Source organism: Glossina fuscipes, unplaced genomic scaffold (genome assembly GCF_014805625.2).
Source record: "Glossina fuscipes isolate IAEA_lab_2018 unplaced genomic scaffold, Yale_Gfus_2 1, whole genome shotgun sequence".
Lineage (NCBI taxonomy): Eukaryota > Metazoa > Arthropoda > Insecta > Diptera > Glossinidae > Glossina > Glossina fuscipes.
In genome coordinates this window covers 2,127,972-2,151,759 of record NW_023998415.1, presented here as the reverse complement: position 1 = coordinate 2,151,759, position 23,788 = coordinate 2,127,972, and the positions used below count along the sequence as shown (strand labels likewise).

At 31.5% G+C, this 23,788-nt stretch overlaps 1 protein-coding gene across 2 annotated transcripts in view; it reads left to right on the top strand.

Moving 5' to 3' along the window:
- Nucleotides 1–12,297: 12,297 nt before the first annotated feature.
- The window catches only part of LOC119632706 (circadian locomoter output cycles protein kaput), a 46,350-nt gene continuing 34,859 nt past the window's right edge, over nt 12,298–23,788 (top strand). Inside the window, exons 1-2 of one of the 2 annotated variants that reach the window (XM_038025761.1) lie at nt 12,298–12,472; nt 12,697–13,439. The gene's annotated coding sequence lies outside the window, so the exon portion shown is untranslated. Of the gene's footprint in view, nt 12,473–12,592; nt 13,440–23,788 lie in introns of those variants that run through there. The other variant, XM_038025760.1, reaches the window with a different exon arrangement.

The following is a 23,788-nucleotide window of genomic DNA, read 5'->3' as shown; positions in this document are numbered from 1 at the left end:
AAGAATACACAACGACTGGGCGCGAAGAATGCTTGTTTTATTCACTAACGATGTTACGCTGGAGAATATACACTATATATATGTTTTGTATAAATCTTCTTAAGCAACATGACGGTAATTCCAACATCGTGAACGGTCAGTAGTCAGTCGTAAGAGAAAATTTTGCATTTTCTTATTATTATATTGCAGTTGTTGTGACTTTGCGTCCAATTTCCTATAAATTTCCAATATTAATAAAAAACAAGTCAAAAGGTGTGCACTCTGCAATATTACTCATAATACGGCTGATAGCCTTAGACCTTTACCATTGAATGATTGACTTAAACGTAAGAAGATTTTGAACGATACGCGTAACGAAATCTAGCAAAATAACGGATCAATTTTGAAAATGAAATAAAGAATTCATTATATCGATATATCCTCGTATTTGCGGACCTAAGATATGTGTCTATGTAAGTGAACGCGTTTTTCAATCTCAATTTTTGGCTGAAATATTTCACTGTAACCAATATATTTCGTCCGTCTTGTCATCTTACGGTATAGACATTTTTAAGATATGAGTAATATATACGAGGGAAGGCGTAGTTATTACCATTTTCGCACATTTAATAAATATTTCGATTACTTAAAACATATGGGGCATGAGATTTCATCAAGTTCATACAACGGTCTGAGTTAATTTAGTAATATTCATCTATTGTTCCGGATTATTAGTAGTAGTTAGCTAATTTGGAAATAATGAAGTCATTCATTTTTTTTGAACAAACTTCTGCAATAAGACTGCATCTACTAGCGTTACGTTCGTAACAATTTGTCATTAGGGAAAAAAAACAAAAAAAAAATATTAAGAAAATATAGAAAAGGCCAAAATTTCATTATAGCTCACATTGTTACGGAACATACATAATTTGGAAGTTATACTTTTTGGATGATCAAAACTTTTTCGATTATTTAATAAAAATGGGATTTACACCATTATGCGCTCTTTGAAAATCTTGCTTATTTTCTTTTTACTTTTCGCGTTATTATTGTGTACATTTCTTTTTGTAGCTAGCTACTGTTGGTTTTTGATTACTTCAAGTCTATTATTATTAATAATAATAATAATAATAATAATAATAATAATAATAATAATAAGGAAAAGGAAAAAAATATTAATCAAAACTTGTATTTACCATAAAAAACGAGAAAAAATTCTCATTTTCTTAGCCATTAAATTCTATCTACGCAACCAACTGTATACATTTAATTATACTCATCTAGGGGCCAACAACTTGTAGCTGAACCATATATAGTTAACTTCTATAGAGAAAAGAAAAACAAAAAATTAACCAAAAAATTATTAAAGAAACAATCTCTAAACAACAATAACTTAAACTGTACTCTTTTTTTTTATTTTTTTTATTTTTTTTTTAATAAAACTAAACTTAAAAACAGCTAATTATAAAATTGAAAATTAAATCAAAAAAGTTTAAAAAACTGACGGGAATTACTTCTATTATTGGATTCATACTTAACCGAAAATCATAAAAACTTTCTACATAATAATAAGTTTATTTGAAATTTTTTTATTAAAAGTAAAAAAAAAAAAGAACTCCTTTAAATTAAATCAAAATAAAAGGAAAGGGAAAAGTTTCAAAAAAAATATTTATTATATGAAAATTAAAAAAAGCCTTAGCTTAAAATTTAACTAAATTAAAATTTGTAAATAATTTAAAAAAATTTTTACTTTTTTTCACATTTAATTCATAAAAGAGAAACAGGAAGAGGAGTAAATTGAAAAAAAAAAAAAATATATATATATATATAAAAATAAATAAATATATATATATATATATATATATATATATATATATACATATAACCCGATTCAATATATATGAGATGTCGTAAGTCTGCATATTTTAGTACATATTATAAATGTCAGATAAAGTAAATGTAATAAAATAAACAATTATTGATATTTATTTATAATAACAACATCATCATCATTATCATTAACAGTAAAATTAACATTATCATTATCACTTAAATGTTAAACCTTTCAAGAAAGCGGAAAATAATATTTATAAGAACAAAATCAAATAACACAAAAACAAATTTTTAAAGCAGTTACAAAACTAGAAACAAATTGCATAATAATACAAAAAAAAAAAACAAAAAAAAAAAATACAAAACTCGTTTAAATCTCTATTTATGTATAAAACTTAAATAATCATAAAATGCAATCATTTACTTATTTAATTTTTTTTTTCATACTCAACAATTATAGCATCTGACCTTTAAAACTTCTAAACTGGCTTATAATTTATCTCTCACTTTAAACGTTTTAACACGATTTATGTAAAAACTATTAATTGTTTATAATATTTTTGTTCTTTTCCTAGGAAAGAAAATTAAAAAATTTTTATTTACTCACCATCTAACGTAGTCGACGTGCAGCCACAGGAATGTCTACAACTACAATCTCTCGAATCAATAGGCCCAAAGCATTTTCCTATGTTTCTATGTGCTCTTCCATGCACGACTCTAGACTCTAAACTCTACGTTTAAGTATGAAACTGCAATCAGTCTCATATTCACTATTAATCCGCTAAATGATTGAACCAATCGAACAACTTGTGAGAATTAGACAAGAAGGTACAATAATATCAGATTCTTCACTAAACGAACCTTCCATGGAACTTCACTTTTATGCAACACACTCGAGTCTTTCAAAAAACCGCATTAGAAAATAAACTCGATAAACCCGAATGATTATCGCGCACATGAGGTGTACAGACTCATGCAAATTTTTTTCAAATAGTTCGCTAGTTTTTATCTTCTGCGAGTAAACGTTATTGCAAACGTACAAAAGAAAGAAAAGCATTCAAATGGGGTGAGTGACCCTATAAAAATAATTCAATCTTTATTTGTATTATTATTATTATTAAGCGAACAATAATAATAAAAAAAGGCATAGAATCTCTTACAGAATCTCTTGAGTGTAACCACCGAGGACTTTACTTAAAAATACCAACGAGATAGTTCTTCCTATCGAAAAAGAAATAGCGGGAGTTGTTCAAGTCAAGACACATATTCCAGACCACATTTTGTTTGTTTTTTTTTTATTATTTTTTTGACTTTCTTTACGATATTATATTTTAGCACTAAAACGCGAGTCGAACTGTATTCCACGAGTTGACAATTTAACGTAAGTTTTGGGAAAAGGACAAAAATCAGCCGGAATCCTATCCAACTTAGTTTTCTTAATTTAATATCCCGTTATAAAAATGAACCTGTCACCAGGTAAACTATCATGACGCAAAATTTCAAAAGCTTACGCAATTTTCCTGCCCGTTTGAACCTTTGAATTCAGACTTGCTTGTTGCTGAGCATAAGCAATATGCCTGCCTATGTTTGAATATATAAAACTCGGTTCGGTTGATTACTTGAAATCGCGGTAATCAAAATTAAATCCAGACTCTCGAACGGATCAAGGGAATGGTACTTTTAAAAATATATATGTACCTGCAAAGTATATGAAAGGTGATGGGTAGAGAAAAGCTCCAAATCGTTGAGAAGCTCTCTCGGTTTTTTTTTTTTTCATTTATTTTTTTATAAAAATTTTAAAGAGCTGTGAATAATATTTTAAGTTATTTTTTAGATTGAACTGTTTTTTTTCTCCTTCCCTTTTTTTGTTAATCATTTGAAAGTAAATAAGATATTACATATTATTATTATTTAATAATTAATTGTAAATTATTAAGAATTTTAATTTAAAAAACAAAATGTAACAAATTTAAACACAAATAGAAACGGTTTCTTACAAAAAAAAAAAGAAAAAAAAAAAAACAGAAATAAATAAATAAACAAATTTTTTACTTTATTTCAAATAAATTTTATTAAAATATTAATCAAAATTAACGAGTGTTTCATTTACTAATGGATATCATGATTCCCGGAATGCCTAATGAAGTAGAGCAGAGGCAATTGCTAGGCTGCGTCTAACCCTGTCTTTTTCCTCACTTCGATTTGACCGTCGCCATGTTATATGAATAGGGGACATGTTTAAAAAAAAAAAAAAAAAAAGCGCCGACGTTGTTAATTAATTTTAGGAGCATGAGTACGCGATTCTGCAAACAATATCAATTTTTTTGTTGTGTCATAGTATTATTTCAGACGCAGCCGTCAAATAGGACGACGTTTTAGGAATCTTTCGGCTCCGTTACTAAGTTACTTTTCATCGTTTCAAATATGGTTGAACAATTTTGCTGTTAATTTGTAGAATACTGCAGAGCACTTATGCCATATATAAAAAATGCTATTAATAATGAAAAAAAAAAAAAAAATAATAATAATAATAATATTTAACAACTATAAGTGTAATATATTAGCATTCATCTAGCTCGGTGGGGTACAAGTTGGACAAACAATAAATAGCATTACGCAAAACGTACTCTAATAGCAAGACTTAAATGATGACTGGGAGATTTCCTATTTTTCCTGAAAATGTAGCTAAGCCCAATAACTGGATCAATTAAATTAAATCGCTTAACGTAAAAATTTCTGCTGTAAGAAGAGACCAGCCTGTCTTCGGTCCTTTTGGTTGTTACAGATACGTACGCGGAAACTTAATATACTCTATATATCGCAAGTGACGCAGGATATAACGATGTGCTTATGCCGAATTACTCTCCGTTATGGCAGTACGAACCAACACGTGTGACTTTAGGCTTGCGATTTTTAATCATTAAAAATGTCGAATTGATGAAATATTTTCCTCATGAAAAAGAGACGGTTAATGTATGAAAAACTATGTCCTAATGATGGACTAAAGTTTGAAATTTCAATAACTCTTGCTAATAGATGATGGATTTGTGTTTTCACATTGCTCAGAAACCGAAGAACGCATAGCACGTAATGCATCTGTTATCATAATCAATTTGAGATTTGAAGTTAGTTTAGAAGGGAATTCTCGTCTCTCTTCTATCACTTACATCGAAAAGGTGTAGCTAGCTCGTCTTCGTTCTAAGCAATGAAGCGGTCATTGTAAATGCAGATTGATTTCTTGGAAGCTGAGTAAGACTTTAATTACTATTCACTTTTTCAAAAATTCGTTTTCTTAACGATATAGAGATACAACATTTAACTTCAACGACATATTGCAACTGTTTTATTATATGATTCTATATGTGTAAAACTTCACTCAATAAATCTCCGGTCTGACGTATATATAATGCAAACGGTGTTTACGAACCCACATGATTCCAGGATAGTGCCAACTTTCATACGATACGTTACCCAATTTAATAACACTCTGACAATTCGATTACAGATTGCAGTTATTATTCTGACGTCTGTTTTGTAATTTCCAAAGCAGTGGAAAAGTTTGAAAACGTTGATTTTTTTGATAAGAGAGAACAACGTGCTCCATCAGGATTAGATTGAAAGATGCTATATCTTTTCTTTTTTTGGCGAAAAGGTAGATTTGTGTATGAGTAGCTTACTAATTGTAAATACTATCGTACGGATACCGATGATGCTGAACGTCTAGTTTACCCAAATTTCGCAATAGTTCCAAAAGAACCTAGAATAATGTCCCAAAAATAGTTTTGGAAGACGGAAAAGCGAAGTTGAGTGAGATATGTGACATCCTAACTATATCAAAAATCAATTTGTCCATCATTTTGCGTGACCATTTGTCCATAAGAAAGCTCTGCACGATATGGGTGCCCCGTGCCCTCACTTTTGATCAGAAGCAACAACGTATAAGGGTCCTTTATAATCAAATTTACAATCAGTCAATAACAATCGACGAAAGCCGTGCAAAACGATCAAAAAGGAAAAAGTCGTCTGGCAAGATTATGGCGTCCGTATTTTGTGACGAGCAATGCTATAATAAAAAATGATTCATCGCCTATCTTGAAAAGAAACAAAGAATCAAGAGTGAATATTGTGTGTAGTATCATGAATGAGTTTCAATGACGAAAAAGCAAAAAAAAAGAAGACAGCAAAATGGGTCGGGGACTTATTCAATGATGTGATACGTATCTCTGTATATATCATTTCACGCAAAGAAGCAAAACAGGGAAAAAAGATAAAATAAAAGAGGAGGGAAAAAAACCAGCTTCCGATATAGCAAATCTAAATGTTTCATAATCAAGCAACCACCCACTTACATAACTGTCTTAAAAAGAAAAGAAATCAATAAAAATTACAAAACTCAACACAATAACATTAATGAAATTTTATTTTGATACGCAAATGTATACAGCAAGTAAAGCTATTTGAGAAAACGATATACATTTCCAATTCGCTTGAGCGGAGGATTATTTTTTTATTGAATATTCGGAACACACGTCTACATAATATGATAACATGTTCAGGTCGTATAATAGCAACAGCAGCTAAAGCAAAATATAAATTGTGTTTAATCTATTCAAAATCCTAAGAAATACCTATGCAGCGAATAGGTGATAAACAACAACAATAAAAAGAAAATCAAGATAAAAAATCTTGTGCTTAACTGGAGCCGAATATTTTATACATCATTCCAAGCGTAGCCATCTCATCCAATATCGGCATATGAATATCTCGGTACAATCGACTGCCCTATAATACAAGTATACAAGTTCGTGTTGTACATGTCACTTAGATAATACCAATATATGGGCCGATTGCATTTCAAAACGATTGATTAACTTGCTTGTTATATTATGTTTCAAATAATTTTCTATAAAAGTCATGACTAAAATTTCTATAGCCGTCTTGCGAAAGAGATATAAAAAAAATTTTGTAAAAGCTAATTTTCTGCCTTATACAAGCTCCTTTGAAGATGTTATATTGAACCGGTTGCACCTTTTTCGTCGTTTGCTACGAATCCATCTGTGTTATAGTACGATCATCGACATAAACAAAGCGAAACATTTGTTAAATTATAATAATAATATATATATATATATAAATAGATCTATATATATATATATATATATTTAGATCTATATAGATGTGATAAAATTTTGATTAGCTTCTTCCTTTTCGTTAAATGAAGATCGTTCTATATCAAATGGCTTAATAGAATTCGGCCTCCACTCTAATGGTTTATGCTCCTCGTCTTCTCTCCACCACTACATGATCTTAGAAGGATAGACAATTAGCCATAAAAATAGGAAAAATGGTAAGCGTACATGTCATTGAAGTAAACGATATAAGTAGCATAATATACTCATCGATAATGGTTATGAGAAACTGTGTCGCTTATTAGAATTGTAAAATAGGCTTCAACATCCCAAAATCTATTATATATGTACAGATGTCTAAGCATCATCCGTTCGGTTAAGTTTTTTTGAATTCTTTTCGTTTTTTCAGCATTTTTATGATTTAGATATGTTATGGTGAAGCAAGCTTATTACGAAATACGCCTTCATACGCAAATAAATGAATGCTTAGCTATAGTTATGCCAAAAAGTTTTTCGAAAAGTTAACGAACGAGATGAATATTCATGACTATAAGCAAGGGGGGCAAACTCATCAAAATGCGTTTCGACAATTCCGTAAATTGTATTATCATTGCGCAGGTATTTCTATACATATATATTATAACATGGTAAACGCAAGTCTTTTTTTGCCAGCTTTTGACTCTGCAATACTTGCAAATAACGTATAGTCCGTCTCTAATAATTTGGGATCTATTGTAATCTATATTGCACTAACAAGGCCGGCCCTCTTCTCTTTGTACATAATTATGTTCGAATTAATAAATATATAAAAATCGTATAGCCGGCAATAATAGACTCTTTAATACATGGAGTGTGTAAATTGGGAGATACGATCTCAGCGATCATAATAGACTTGTCAAATGTTTATGGTATAAGAACGAAGATGAGGGTGCATATTAGCAGTCCAGTTAGATACATTTTTATGAAAATGACATGTCTGATAAGATAATTTTATATAAAAAGCAACTACTTATCGAATCAATCAACCTGATGAAATAAAAGCGCCTTAGTTAGAGGATTCGAATTAGTAAAAAATTCATCGGGGAAGAGGATTAACAAAGACATCATCGCGAAACCTAATATTCTCTGATCTATTTAGAGTGACGTATAGATCCCGCCACTATTGACGTGAGCGTGTTTGCTTTTCAAATAAACTCAAGCAGATACAAGTGATCAAATAATGCTCGGAATGTAACGAATTTTGGACACATTTCGTTGTTACAAAGTCCGGTAAACCATACCTTATAAGTTCTATATATTATAGCTACATAGACTACGCCTTTAATGCTTTAATGCCTATAATATTGTTTAGTGTCTACTTGCATTTCCGACTGATATTCTTTGATATACAGTTAAAGCTGTTTATTCGCGCTTCCTTTTTTCGCGTTTTCGCTATTCGTGGATTAAAACAAATTAAAAAAATTCCTATATTCGCGGATCTAATAAGTGCATTCATAATAATAAAAGGATTCCAATAGGTATCCAATTACCATTCCGTATTCCCGGTTTCTGTATTCGCGGCACATATACCCCGCGAATAAAGAACTTTCACTTTATAATGTCATAGTTTTAACACTTAGACTTAGCCTCAAAATATTCTAAGCACAATTTGTCTACTTTAAAAAACTGAATTCTATTAACGTTACTTTGCTTTGATGATCTTCTCTATAATAGAGTAATTTCAGTTCATTTAGCCTTAACAGTGTTAGTTAATATGGCTGAATGTAGACTTGAAGCTAGAGATGAATAAATTAGTGAGTAACTAAATGATAGATATCCTTCAGTTGTATGTCATCTTACGTCCTTGTTGAGCAATGGGTCGCGCACACATTTTAAATCAACCTGAATAGTGTAATGAATTTACAGTACTCTTGTCTTACAATTTGTATGTGTGTCTATTATAATTGCTACGACTCTTCTGCCTCAAATTGGTTTCTATTCTCCTGCAAAATCAAGTTTAAAATTTTTTACTTTACAACTTGAAGTTTTTTTTTGTTTAAATGAATTTGCTATTTTCTTAATTGACATTTTTATGTCAATTTACAATAGCGATTTAAGAACAACATACCTCCACAAATTGCAGTATGCGCAATTATTGCATATATACTTGCTCTATACAAGAATCGATGAAATGTTCACAAATTCCATAAAAATATTCTGTCAAATATCGCATTTTTTTTTGTCGTATATTAAGAAGCCTTCATTCTATCGGGTATTCTGTCAATTTGCTAATGGCTACTCAAAAACCTTTTTATTCCGGTTAGACAATCTGCGTTACTTTCCTTGCGTCATTAGAAATTTTTACTACATACTGTACTACAGAGCTAGATTTACTTCGTGATTTTAATTGTGTCGTCTTACAGAGGCTGAAAGAAATAACTTGTGTTTGGAGAAGAAATCGTTCAGAGCCTTTCTTTTTTTTTTTTAAGAAAGGAAAGTGTTTTATTCAGAAGCGCACGCTTTGTTAATTTTCGTTAAGAAGAAAGCTCCATGGGAACGTAACTTAAACTTTAAATAAAAGAAAATCACCCAGCCGTTCAGTCGGTCTAACCTGCATAGATGCACGGAATCAATCATCAGAGCAATTTGGAAAAATTTTGTTTGCGAACGATACAGAAAAGACAAGTAAAAAAATGATATTCGGTTGTAACGGAATTTTTTATACCCACCAGCGTTGTTCTATTTTTGTAGAATAGTTTTTGCAGCTTATGAGTAACGAGGGAGAGAGAGGGAATGCAAATAGGTTCACTGTTTTTGTTGTATAGGCGTATGGGCGTTGTAGGCGCTTTTTTTGAAAAGTTTGGGTCATTTTCAAGTTCTTTTACAAATTTTCAGGCGATATTTTCGATTTCGCGAAAGCGAGAATGTTTACCATAGATACTCTACATTTGGTCAGACGTACAGATAGACAGGCAACCAGACGGCGCATTCCAAATTTAAAACTGGCGCATTCCAATAAAAACTGAATTTATATACTTTATGGAGCTTTTCAAGCTCCAACAGTAAAAAAGAGTTTTGAGTAGGCGTGACCGATTTTTCCATTTTTTTACGCTCGTAGGATATACGTTGAGCATTTTTACTGATTTATCTGTTGTGGTTTTGGATGTAATGAGCAAAAAACAAATTTTTTTATTCCTTTTGAAAGACAGAGGTGTTCTCAGTTTAGTGGTATTGTAGACGTGTTCTGCCACCGATTTGGGCCATTCTCAATACGAACCTCCATGCAAGAGCTTCCAATTTTTCTACTAAATTTGAACTTGACAGCGTAATTTGTGCGGCCGAGAGAATTTTTACAGCCGACATTATATACATGGACAGACGGACAGACGTACATGCAGTATATACATTTTGTGGGGTATATGAAACTTCCTTCTGGGCATTACAAACGTTCTGACAAGATGACTAAACCCCTTATCCTTCGGTGAGCGGTGTAAACCTTAGTTTCTGAAGCTGTTTAAGAAAGAGACTCAGAAAACGTGAACATTTTATATGTAATAAATTCCCTATCGCTTTTTAAATGTAAATATATTTATAATTTTTCGCACATATTTATATTTTATATTTACTATTAATAAAATTAGTGCATCTGTGATATTTCACTTACTAATAATCGGTGGGAAACAATGCAGATCAATAAGTATTTTCTAAAATCCATTGAACGACTGGTCACGCCAATAAAAATCAAAAAGTGGTTTTTGCTTTCGTTTCAGGGAACATTTTACGCTTACCTATTACTAGAACCCTTACAGTAACCAAATTACATCGTCTTCGAGCTATTAACTTATAGTAGAAAATCCTTTTAATATAAAAAGTCAAACCTTTTAATATAAAAGTCATTTATCCGTGTTTTATTAGGTCTTAGTTCGCAGCATTCTCTAGTTGAGAAAATTTCCAACAAAAATGTTGTAAAAGATTTCTATTTCATTTCTAAACAACTGTGAAGAAAGAAAAATAAGAAAATGTTAAGCAGATAAGAAAACTGTATTTGCTTTTGGCCCAATCTTTTATATCCACCACTTTCTGCCTAAAAAAAAAAAGAAAAGAAAGCAAAAGCGAAAGGAAAATTTTGACAGTTTTATAATATGAGTTGAGCGTTGCTTGTTTTTTTTTTGTACTGGCCCTATAGGATCAACAATTGAATATAGCGGTTATAGTTTATGAGCAATGAGAAATAAAGCGGCCGTGTTCTGAGTTTATCTTGTACCGTAAGTCCGTATCTTTTAACCGGTTAGACTCGGGTTCAATATCCAACTACATGCAATAATTTCCAATGGTTTTGTCAAATCTTTAGCCGATATCTTCTGTTTTGCAACCGAACGAGAATATTTAACATAGGCATTACATATAAGGACAGACGGACATGCTTAACATGCAGTCCTCGAAACAAGTATGCAAAGAGATCCACACTACTAGTAAAGATTAAGAGTGTAAGTGTCTCCTTTTCATATCGCTAAGATATCGCAAAAGATTCATCCACAGACAAGCGCGAAGATGTTGAAGGTAATGAGTTTTTTTTTAAGATACGAACTTAAAGTAAAAATTTTTTTTGAACCAATCTCGCCAAATAGTACAATGTGTCTATTAAGTGTCGTTTAAACAAGAAAATGTAAGCATATTAACTGCTGACGGGGATTGGGGAACAGAAGCAAAAGCAAAGCTTGAGTAAGAACCAATACTAAGCCAATGATTGATTTTGCTATTAAGTAATCGTGTAATGCAATATACTCGACATGTTTACAACCCTTTCTATGGCGAAGAACATCTCTCTCCTTCTCCTTCACCTTCTCCCTCATCCATCTTACTCTGATTCTCTCACTCTCTCGATGCCTCTTTTTCGTTTCTTCTTGTCTCTTATTTGAATGCCGAATGAAACCGGGTAACTCTGGAAAAAAGAAATGCAATGAATATGCAAAGCAAAAGCTAAACTATTACACAAACACAGAGAAAAAAATCTTTTCGTTATGAAAGCAGGTAAGTGCATACGACAAGTTCAGTAGTAAACGTGTAGAACTGAGAGTTTTTACGAAAGAGAATAAAGATACAGATCACCCGCGTATGTGTGACTTATGGTGGAGGTGACCACGTAATAGCTGTGGCGCGTTAGCTATAACAAGCGTATGGGGCTCGCTTATAATTACTTACTATTTAGAAATCATTATAAGCGCTGAGTAAACTTTCTCACCATCCCTAACTTTTCTAAGTTTTCAGTGAGCACAAAGTGAAAAGTCAGCAAAGCTTAGAATAGAAAATATTGTCCGTTTAGCTTAATTGTTAAGTTTAGTATGATTTGGCAATTTAGCGCGACCGTCTGAAATCCGTGAACCATTTCCGAAATGTGACAAAACTTTTTTTTTTTTAAATTTTTTGTTTCAGTTTTCTTCCTGACTATTTTCTTCACTGTTGCTAGCTAACGTCATATACCAGAAGTTTTCTTAACTTGCAATACTCGGTCGTACGTATATTTGATCGCACCCTACGTATTATAGCAGAAGGTGAAACGTCATTTATTACAAAATCCTATTAATAAAAAACCAAAAAACAAAATATAATAATAATAATAAATATATATATATATATATATACATATATATATATATATACCATTACATATATATATATAACATTACCCTGACAGCAACTCATATTACAACGCCTTTTATGTGTGTTTAAATAATGTAACAGAAAAAAAGTTTTTATGAATTTTTTTGTTTTTTAGCATTTATACAAAAAAAAAAAACGATAACAACAAAAAGCTTAATTTTCAAATTCGCTTGAAAGTGCAATAATCTCATTATCAATAGAACACAGAAGTAATTGCAAAAGAAAAAAAAAAAAGAAACAAAATAAATAAATAAAAATAAAAAGAGAAAAACAATAAAGTGTAAAAATATCGTAAAAATGATTAAAAATGGAAATAATTTAAATAAATTTTAATAGTTGTGGAAACAGTTGTTAATCAACTTTAATTTAGAGCGCGCCGCACTACACAATGAATTTAGCCATAAAAGGGGAAAACTATTGTAATAAAATAAAAAAAAAAAAAGGAAAAGGCAATAATAATGATTAATCAAAATGTATAAAAATATCCATAGAAATGAATATTAAAACTAATTAAGGGGAAAAACGAAAAAGATTTTACTTTTCTGCTATCATTCATCAAACGAATTTAAATATATGTTCATTCTTTTTTGTTTTAATGTTAAATATTTCACGTTCTGTATGAAAAATAAACTTTTTCATATTAAAGGATTATTGTTGCATTTAACTGCTTTCGATAATCATATATTAAATAACGGTTGCTTTTGTAACCAATTAATCGTTTAACTGACTTTTATAAAACGCTTTATATAAACGAAATCCTTTATAAAAGACTGAAGCACGGTATACATGCACGCACAACAATCGAACAATCTGCGGTAATGTGTTATAGCATCATCCACTCCGTGTATACTTATTGTTGTAAGTTGTTGTTTTTGTTATTATTGTTGTTGCTTATAAGCATAACCGTTTTAGTGTTACGAGTGAGCGCCTTATCATCTCGACTATTTGCCTGCTCTTTTATAGCAAATTTTTCATGTCAATTGCGGGCTGAACATGTAAATTTAAGATAGACTAATCCGTTCTGCGATCAACTACAAATAGTTCAACATGCATTTATAATTTAAAGTATCTTAACACATTCGCGAGCCGCTACCGCATATGCAGTGATAACGCACCAGTCTAAAGCGAACTTAAATTCGGGATGCGTAATCTGCGTTTACCGCGCACCGGAGGATGCGGCTGCTGTCGTTCTATTGTCATTATTCACTGTATCCCTGAATCACTGCACATAATGAATTTCGAACTGACGCGAACGAGTTAAATAACAAATATATATACATTTTTAAATGATTTATCTTTTCCTTTGTTCTCTAAATACAAATGAAAGTTGACTGGACAATAAGACAATAAGACAATTTTAGACTTTGGCTTCTTGAATTCTATTTTGTAGCAACCGTTCGGTTAAATTGAAAAATTAGCTAAATAACTTAAAAGTTGCGCATGTAATGAGCGACACGTTCAAAAATTACTTTGAACGCGATGTCCAAGCCTTAATGATAGGATCAAATTTGACGCGAAAATGTCCTTATTAATCTCCATAAGTTAGATATCAAAGCCATCTTAAGAGTCTGCCCACGATTATATAGGATTAATATATATATGATAAATAAAGTAGCGATTAAAAGACGTCAGCAGATATAAAGTATAAGCATGTTATCTCAAATATCGTATATTAATTGCATTTAGACGGTCTCTTTAGTAATGTACGATCTTTGGTTTTGCCTTCTAAGCAAACTCGAATATTTGCCTCAGATTCTTTTTGCTCTCAATTTTTATACATCGATATGTACATCGTTTTTTAATAGTTAAAAAGTTGAGTTGAGGTAAGATGTTATGTTTTTGATTACATCCGATTGTGAGACGACGATCTAGCCAGGTTCTCCAGTCTGTTGCTTCCGTATGTGGTTTTGCTACTTGAACCTTCAAGCCTACAAATTCAAAGTTGATACTGTGTGATGCCACAGACAAACTTGACAAAAATGAGAGCGACCTCCCGAAAGTTAAAATAAATAAGCTTTACAGCCTCAAAGCTAACAAAAAAAAAACCATACTTTACAGTTTGTATGCATTAATTCCAGATAGTAAGTATAGAAGAAGCAAGTAGTAACGCGAATAGGCCACAGCTTTCTTTCTAATTTATTGTGAGAAATTCACGCAAATGTAATCGAAATACGGCTACATGCGTATGTGAAGCATCCGTTACGGACTCATAATGAGTAGATGTGATAATGTTTAGCGACCACTATCCCTCTGCTCATGTTGGTGTAAACGTCACTATACCGTAAAGAATAGATCCGAAACTAAGTTGCTGCCATAGATGAAGTTTATGGAGATTTGTCGTTACAGCTTAAGCAATTCGCATAAGTAGTCGAGTAGGTAAGAATGACGATTACGAACTCAGTGCTCGCAGGTTTAAATTTCAAATGCGGCAGTGAACGCATTAGTCTTACCTGTTGGAGGCACACTTCCTACGTCGTTCTCTTTCCTCAATTCTATCTCATCGTAACCGCACTATATAAATAGAAGACATGCCCTGAGTGATTGGCCATATTAAAAGAGAAAAAAAAATTAATATTTTTAGGCCGTTGGTCTTGAAAGTTTAAAGAATTTCACATAAGCGACTATATGGCTGTGAATGTACAAGGGTACATCAAATTTGCGCGGATGTATGCAACAACCCGAATCACTTTCTAATTTGATTTAAGTGTGTCCGTCGTCGTTCCGTTTCGTTTTCTTGTGTTCAACTTACAGACGCCAGCCTTTGAGGTTCTCTAATGAAGTTTGGTACACTGCCAACACACTTTTGGCCCCACGACGAACGCAGTTGAAAATCCAGCATTTTTCAATCACTTTTCGAATAATATATATATATATATATGTTAACCATGAAAGGAATATTTTGTTCACTAACCGTCATAAGTTTAAAAATTAGTCGTTTCGTGTAAATTATTTATGCATTACTTGAACGTAGTTTTCGCCTTTGTAAACGGTCTTAGTCTATTGTTTATACTATGGAAATACAATTAAATATTATTTGAAATTAATGGTTTTTTATTTCTTTTTCTTTAAACATAAAATCTAAATCATGCTACAACAGTAAAAATTCTTTAGTGCTTTAAATTGTTGGAATATAGCTCGTGACATGAATTCAAGGGGAAACGTGTACGTTACTGTTCGTATGATCGATTATATGCATGACTTGATTTTTACAGGATCTATAATGTTACACATCACTCTCATTCAGTATTCCGTTCAGCAAAAAATATGTTATAACATATCTCATTTAAGAAACAAAAATTGTTTGTTTCAATTTTTGAAATCTTATAAATACGGATCAGTTAGTACATGAAATCAGTAAAATAAAAATTGCATATAAAATACAATCGGAACCGCATCTCTAAACTAAGATTCAATGCGATATTAGTAAACATCTGAGTCAACATAAATCGTATTGGTCTCTTTCTCTGACCAAGAATTAAGGGCGTTTTTATAGGATTTCTGAAATAATCTTCTTGATCTTACTTACATATCAACCAGTCCAAGCGATGCTATGGTGGATGGAAAAACATAAAATACTCGGACATACATAAGAGCATACTTTGCTCTTTGGTAAATCTTCGCTTTACTACTACTAATGGGATCACGGATTTTTGTAACAGGATGTTATGACAACCATGGGAATAATTAATGGCTTTGAATAAATATGATTAATTTTTCCAAGCAATCTACATGTGTAAAAAATACATTCGAAAGATAAGACAAAATTTACTTATTGGCGCATGTTGTGTTTATCACAAAATTCATCGAGGATTTGTTGCATATGAAAATGAAATAAGGCTGACAGTTTGATGGGAATCTCGTATGTAGCAGGCAAAGTTATATATAATTTGATTTAATTGATTTATCCAAACAAACTAACATATAAATATAAAACACATACATACACATTGCATACCTTTCAAGAGTACATAGCTAAGATGAAAGGGCAAATGAGTCTTAAAGACTTAACTATAATTTCAGAGTCGAATTATGGTTAAGCAAGGACGCGGGCGATTGGAGCACAAATCCAGTCTTAAATTTAGAGCTTATTCTTACATATATTCGTAAAATATATCCAACAAATATATTATACTAGAGAGAGTTTATGCATAGCCAACAATCACGCCCACTACCTAATTGAAAATCTATATGCTAAACTTCAATACTCTACTTTGAGAATTTCGGTAATTAAAATTGTGAAGAAATTCAAAATCTCGAGTGAACTTTACTTACGTCTGATATATGTCGATTACATTATTAATTAAAAACAAGTAAAAAAATTAAATTCGATCGGGACTGAATCGTTTATACACATCACCGTTTACCCTCAAAAAAAAGAGAAAAGAAGTAAAAGAACAAAATTCTCATGCTTTCTAATAGCGGGTGCAGTTGATTTCTTCTATTTTCAAAAGAAAAGTTTTTGTCGCTGAGGCATGTGGGCGTTGTAGGCGGGACCTTCGAAAAGTTAGGGCTAATTCTAAATTCTTTTGCAAATTTTCTTTAGCAGAAATACTACAGAGAGTGGAACAGACGGACATGTTTAGGTGCATTCAAGGGTTGTAACTGGTCAAGAATTTGTATACTTTATGGGGTTTTTGAAGCTTGTTTCTGCGCGTTATAAAAGTTTTGAAATAACAATCAAATTTTGGTACATTATAATATCGAATAGGCGTAGTCAATTTTTACCGTTTTTGCGCACAAATATAACAGGATTGCCAATAGAATATGCGTTCAAATTTTTGTAGATTTATTTACTACAGTTTATGAGTGATGAGTAAAAAATCAATTTTTCATTCCCTTTGAAAAACAGAGGCGTTCTCCCTCGGAGAATGTTTACAACAGACATTACATACACGGACGGATGTGCAGACGGTCATGCTTAAATTAATTTGATGCTGATCAAGAATATACTTGGTGGGGTCTCTGATGCTTGGGTGAGGGGTCCACCAAGTTTGATGCGCATGCAGTTCTATGTTGAATTTTTTTTTTCATTTTCTAAATGAATCTTTTAACTTTACACATGAGCACACTTGGCGGCGGGAGCTTTTTCGTCAGATTTTAATTTCAATTTCTCAGAGTAAAATAATTACATTAAACTGTGGACAAATCTTTTATAATCTTCATCTTTATATTTCAAAAAAAAAAAAAAAAAACAAAAAAAATACCGAATAAAATGAGACCTCGATATTCTACAAGGTTCAGCTGGCGTTTTAGCCGATATTTCTGCTTTTTGCATCTACTGTAAGAACATCTTTGAAATATTGATTTCAAATTTTTATCTTTATATATATTATAGTTCATAAGTAATAGGCAATAAGACCAATTTTTGATGTTTTGAAACAGATTCTTGCACAATTTTTATTGTAGTGTAGGCGTGTCCTTTGACCGTATCGGATCATTGTCATTACAAGTCTGTTTATCTGAACTGCCGCAATGTTTGTCCTAAATTTCAAACTGTTATTCTAATTTTTACTATCTGGACAATGTGAACCGCACCCGCTCAGACGGACGGACATATATAACTAAATTATGCAAGGCTCCACATCGAATTAGTAGTCATGGTAGTAGCAGTAGTGGGGGCAATGTGAAGCACCTTAACAGCAAAACTCTTCAAACCATCATTTGAAGTAATTATCTTGCGTATAATTGACATAAATGAAAAACCTCTGCATCGGAGAATGCATCGAAAGGATATTGAGAAGAGAAGAATTAATTTCGATTAATTTCGTTCAGTGATTTCGTTGCCGTAAATAACTATCTCCCATAGCTAAAATTGTTTTTAATAAATTTTTATTCTTTATGCACAATATAAGCATAAAATTTTGATTAGCAAAGTTGATGGTTATTATTGATAATGGGAATGAAATTTCCGCGTTTGCGTTATTGAATGGCGTTTGCTAAATAGCTCAGCACTGTAATTCGCTTAAGTGCAATGAAATATTTGTTATGCTATAAAAAGAAAAGCGTAAATTAAATAAAAAGTAATAGAGAAAATAAAAAAAGAATGGAAAAAAAAAAAAATATAAATATATATATATTATGTAATATCAACAATAAACAACCACAACAAGAAGGCAAGAATTGTTTTTCTTTTTCCTTTTTAAATATTTTCTTCTTTTTTTTTTTTTGTTTTTTTTTTTTGTTATGTCTACACTACTGCACGCTGTAATATTGGTAAAGGGGTGATAAGATTTAAGTGTATAAGTTTGTCAGTTGCCAGTGTTAATTACGTTAATATTTGCTTAATTAAGAGAATAATAGTAAAGAATATGAAATATTGGAAAGAAAGAAAAAATAATAAATAAATGCATAAATAAATAGAAAACATTCTACTCAAACTATTTATAGTAATTTCAACTTTGAACTATCTTTGGTCAAAGCGCGAGTAAGCTTTTTGTAATATTTTCACAATTTTCAAAGTCTTCTCTCCGACACTACATGTATATGTGTATAATATAAGCTATTTCATAACGTGTTACAAATGTCGTTTTCATACATATATACATATACGTATATTCAATATATATAAATAAATAAATAAATATATATATATATATATATATATATATCTAATATATACGCGCGTGCTTATTTGTGCATGTTTACATGCTTTCTATTTTCTCTAGTTCGAGCACTAACTAATAAAAATGACAATTGAAAGAACGAATGACTGATATGCTAACGCTAACTGAGTAACTAACTAACTGACTTGCACAGTTTATTTCATTGTCAAAGTCGTTTATTGCCGTCAAATTGTGTTTTCTTTTTACTGAAACGTCATCATATCGTCAATGCAAAATAATAAACAGACGCACAAATAAATAAAGTGTAAAACGATACGACAGCAACAAAATAACGACAACGACAACGACAACGACAAGGACAACGACAACAATTGAAACAAACGACTATACAAACATTAATAACGTAAAAAATATTATGTACATATGTATAAATATATAAAATTGCACAAATGAAAACTAATACGAAACTCTGCAAGCAGGCACACACACACACACACACACACACACACACGCACGCTAACACTATATGAGATATATCAATTAAATGTCCTTGAGAACATTTCGGGATACACGTGTAAAAGATCGGATTCTAGAGAAAAATTCATCTAAAATATGTTATGTTGTCCAAGGTCTGACAAACAAAAAAAAAATAAAAAAAAGCTTTCATTACTCAAATAACTTATGCCGTATAAGTGAGGCATGAAAAATATTACGTACTTGAATTAATTTTGATCAACGTCTTGTATAAAACTGGTTCACATTAGCAAATTGACAAAGAAATCAAACTCACCGAATTTGGACTGTGTGGATGTATGTTTCGGAAACCATCGGATATAAAGGTTCCAGTAAATGTAAACCTTTATATGCCAAAAAGGTCTAATTGTAAGTGTTTTATGACGAAAATACGTTCACGATACTAATTTGACCTAACAATTACGTGAACCAAGTTTGAATCACCTGGGGTTATTATTTCTTAGACAAGAATTCTCATGAATAGTAAGTAAAAGGTTAAATTTTTAATGTCTTATGATAAAAATTTAACCGAAAAAAAAAAAAAATTAAGAATAGAGAATTTGGATCAGATAGATCTATTTGAGATATTCGGACATATGTAAAGTTTATAATGAAAATTTTGCGAATTTTGGATCACGCCTGGTGATGTTTTGGGCATTCTCCAATCTTCGAGCTATCATGAAAAGTAAGCCTTCGCATGAGAACAATACAACAACTCAGTAAGCGAATAATTGTACTAGGCGAATTGGTGTAGGGTGTTTGGTCGTCAATTTTGCGTGACTGCTTATGTTCGTTATAGGCAGCTAAACAAACATTATTTTATTGAATGTAACTTGCCAATAAACACATTCAACACAACTATGAATAAAATTTTAAAAGTCTCCTTGAATTAATTTGAAATTTAACAACAATTTGTAAAAATTTTCATAATTAAGAAAAAAAAAAAAAAAATCCTACTTTTCTCCACGTATACAACACATATTGGGCATCCGAAAATCTCTTTGAAAAAGTGGCTTCCTTTTCCCGTCTTCGAACTAATTTTATTTATCCATGCTCTTTCTATAACCAATCCTTGTTACGCCCGTTCTCACAGTTTTCGCATATCTTAAATTCTATTGAATGCTATTGCAAATGTACAACAACGAGCAGGGTAGTTACAGAGACAAGGGCTAAGTTTACAAAATTATCTCAGGTTTTCTCCTTTTACTGTTTCAGAATTCCTTTATCTAGTTATTTATATTTAGTTGTTGTTTATTTTATGAACATTAAACCTAATATGAATGATATCATTATTCTGAACATTGTTTAATAATTATTTATCTCTTATTTATATTCGAAAACATAAATAAATTGGCTGTGGGAAAGTATTATTAAATTACCAGAAAAATATGCATCATACGCACACGCACTCAAATTGCATGAGAACTCAATCAATTATTTATTTATTCTATAAAACAGTCTAAGACGTTAGTAATTTACAAAAAAAAAAAAAAAAAAAAAAAATGGTAATCGATTCTCGGGCGCCAGCGAAAAAACAAGGTAATCTTTCATAAATAGAATAATTTCCTCGGCCAAGACCTAAGCAGGACTTTAGTTTAATGAGCCTGAATTTTTTGACAAGAGGGCTTAACGGTTTAATATTAAGTACTTTATCGAAAAAAGTTGCATCGACCAGTTAATTTTTTTTTTTCTTCTTCATTAGTGTAATATCCTTATTTTGATTTTTTTCTACAATTCATTTCCTAGTCCCAGTCTGATTGATTTGCGCTTATTTTGATACTGGACTTATGCTTGTAAGTTATGAATGTGTATGTCAAGTTTTAGTTCTCTGTCCCATTTTATGAGGTGTTTTGCATCGATAGTCTATCGACCGGGCAAACAGGTAGAAATTCTTAAATGAACTCTCTACAGTGATGAAGAATATGATGCCTTTAGAATCAAAAGTCAGTGTACACGTCGATTTTTCCTTCGTGGCTATTACTACTTATTTGGTCTGTTATAAGCAAATCTGATACCTGAAGAGAATTGAAAATAGTAATAGTGGTATTATGAGTGAAATTTATTTAAATGAAGTTGAATTACATTGCATTGAATTGCATCTCAATTCAATTCAATTCAATGCAGTTAAATGAAGTTGGATTTAATTGACACGAATTTGAAAAAAAAAAATTAAATTAAACTTTAAAAATTAAATGCACGATTCATTTATCCATTTCTTTCACTTACCTTTACTCGCTATCGTGGCCATTTTTCAAATTGAAAACAAGCAGGAATACTATAGTTGAGCAAGGCCTGTTATTAGACACCCTACATCATTTCGCTTAATACAGGCATTCATTCATTTAATGCGTTATTTTTATTTCAAGGCATCATTTTCCTGAAAACACTTATACTGGGGAATGCTAGAGACATGAGGTAACATTGCCCAAATGTAACAAACTCAATTTACTTGTCGAAGGTTTTAGGACGCCATTGAAGTGCTTGCAGTTTATGAAAAGTAAAATACCTGCTTGATCCAAATTTTATATCAAATTACATTTACGAGAAACTGTCAAAACTTGAACATTAAAAAGATAGACCTAATTCGATACGATTATTATTTCTATTAACGTTTTATTGTGCACACGTTTTAATCAAGAAATTTTGAAAATTACGTCTTGTTTCCATATAAAGATTCGGGGTTCGTAGGAGCTTTTATACGGCAAGTGGTTTAATGGTGGTGCGATTGTAATTTTTCATATCAAATAGAATGTTAAAATACTAATATAGTCAAATTTTTAAAAACAGCTCATTTTTTCCCACATAACTGTTTGTTAAAACAGCGCGTTATATAAGAAGTGGTCCAGTGATGGATCGAGCCGAAGCATTTTCAATAGCGTTCGTCCTTAGACCAAAACATGTCCGTGTACCAAACTTAAAAAATATATCTTAAAAAACATCACCGGGCATCAGACGGACAGACAGACGTGGTCTCACATATGTACGTACAAACTTAATATAGGTTGCAGGCTATATTGTAGGTGTAGAGCGTCTTCTGTCTCGTCAAACTCAGAACGATCAGTGGATACATCCTTTCAGTTCATTTTGATAGTTAAGCCACGATTGCCTGAGCGCTTTGCTTTTAATTTGGATGCAAACGTATTGCGGAGGTCTTCTATTAAACCAAACTAAACAATTTAAATATGGGCTTATATCAAGGCGAATACAACTTTCCTTCACGTTTGGCAGCCAGCAATTTGGCTAACTCAACAGATTTAACGTAAATTTACTTAAAAACTAGTAAAAACAGTATAGTGTGCCACTGTTCACCATTAAATACCATATACCACTTCGTTTAAGACAGCCATTCATTTAACGAATTTTTAAAGTAAAGAGTTGTATGAAGAGTTTAGGCGAAAGAGTCATCCCATTCGAACAGTTGCAATCGTTCGTCCTTAAGCCAAAAGCCGTCAGGATAATGAACTTCATCAACATATCTCAAAAATTGCAATAAGACGAACAAACGGACACATGGACAAACAAGTTAAGGTCGATTCAGAAAGCCATTCAAAACCGATCGGTATTATAAAAAGTGGGCCCATCTAAATACCTTCTGAATGTTGCATACATCGGCACAAACTTAATATATTCTCGTACCACAAGCGGTGTAAAGTACACAAAACTTACATATGCTAATACATAAAAAACCACAACAGCCATAATTAAAAAGACATAGCCTGCGAGCAAATAGAAACAACTTTAAAAATTACCCAGCAAGGATTTCGCAAATGAGATTTCGCTCTTATCAGGGGTTTTCCGCAAAACTTGAAAAAGCGGAAAAAGGCCCATAATATGACTTTCGCTGAAGCAAGCGGAAGAGAGAGATAACGTAACTGAAAATAATGAAGCGATAGCCTGATTAGTAAGTTTTATTCTATTATATTTATATATATTAATTATTATTATTTATCGAAAGTCGAGTGCATATGCAATAGGAAAGTGACGGTCACAAATTGGAAAGAGTTATGAGCATTCATCTTGATGTTAAAATTTATTTTCCGTAAATATTCTTTACAACCAAGTTTATAAACAAGAAATTTCTATTTGACCATTGTATAGGAAACTGACATCGCTCTTTAAATAAAATCTCTA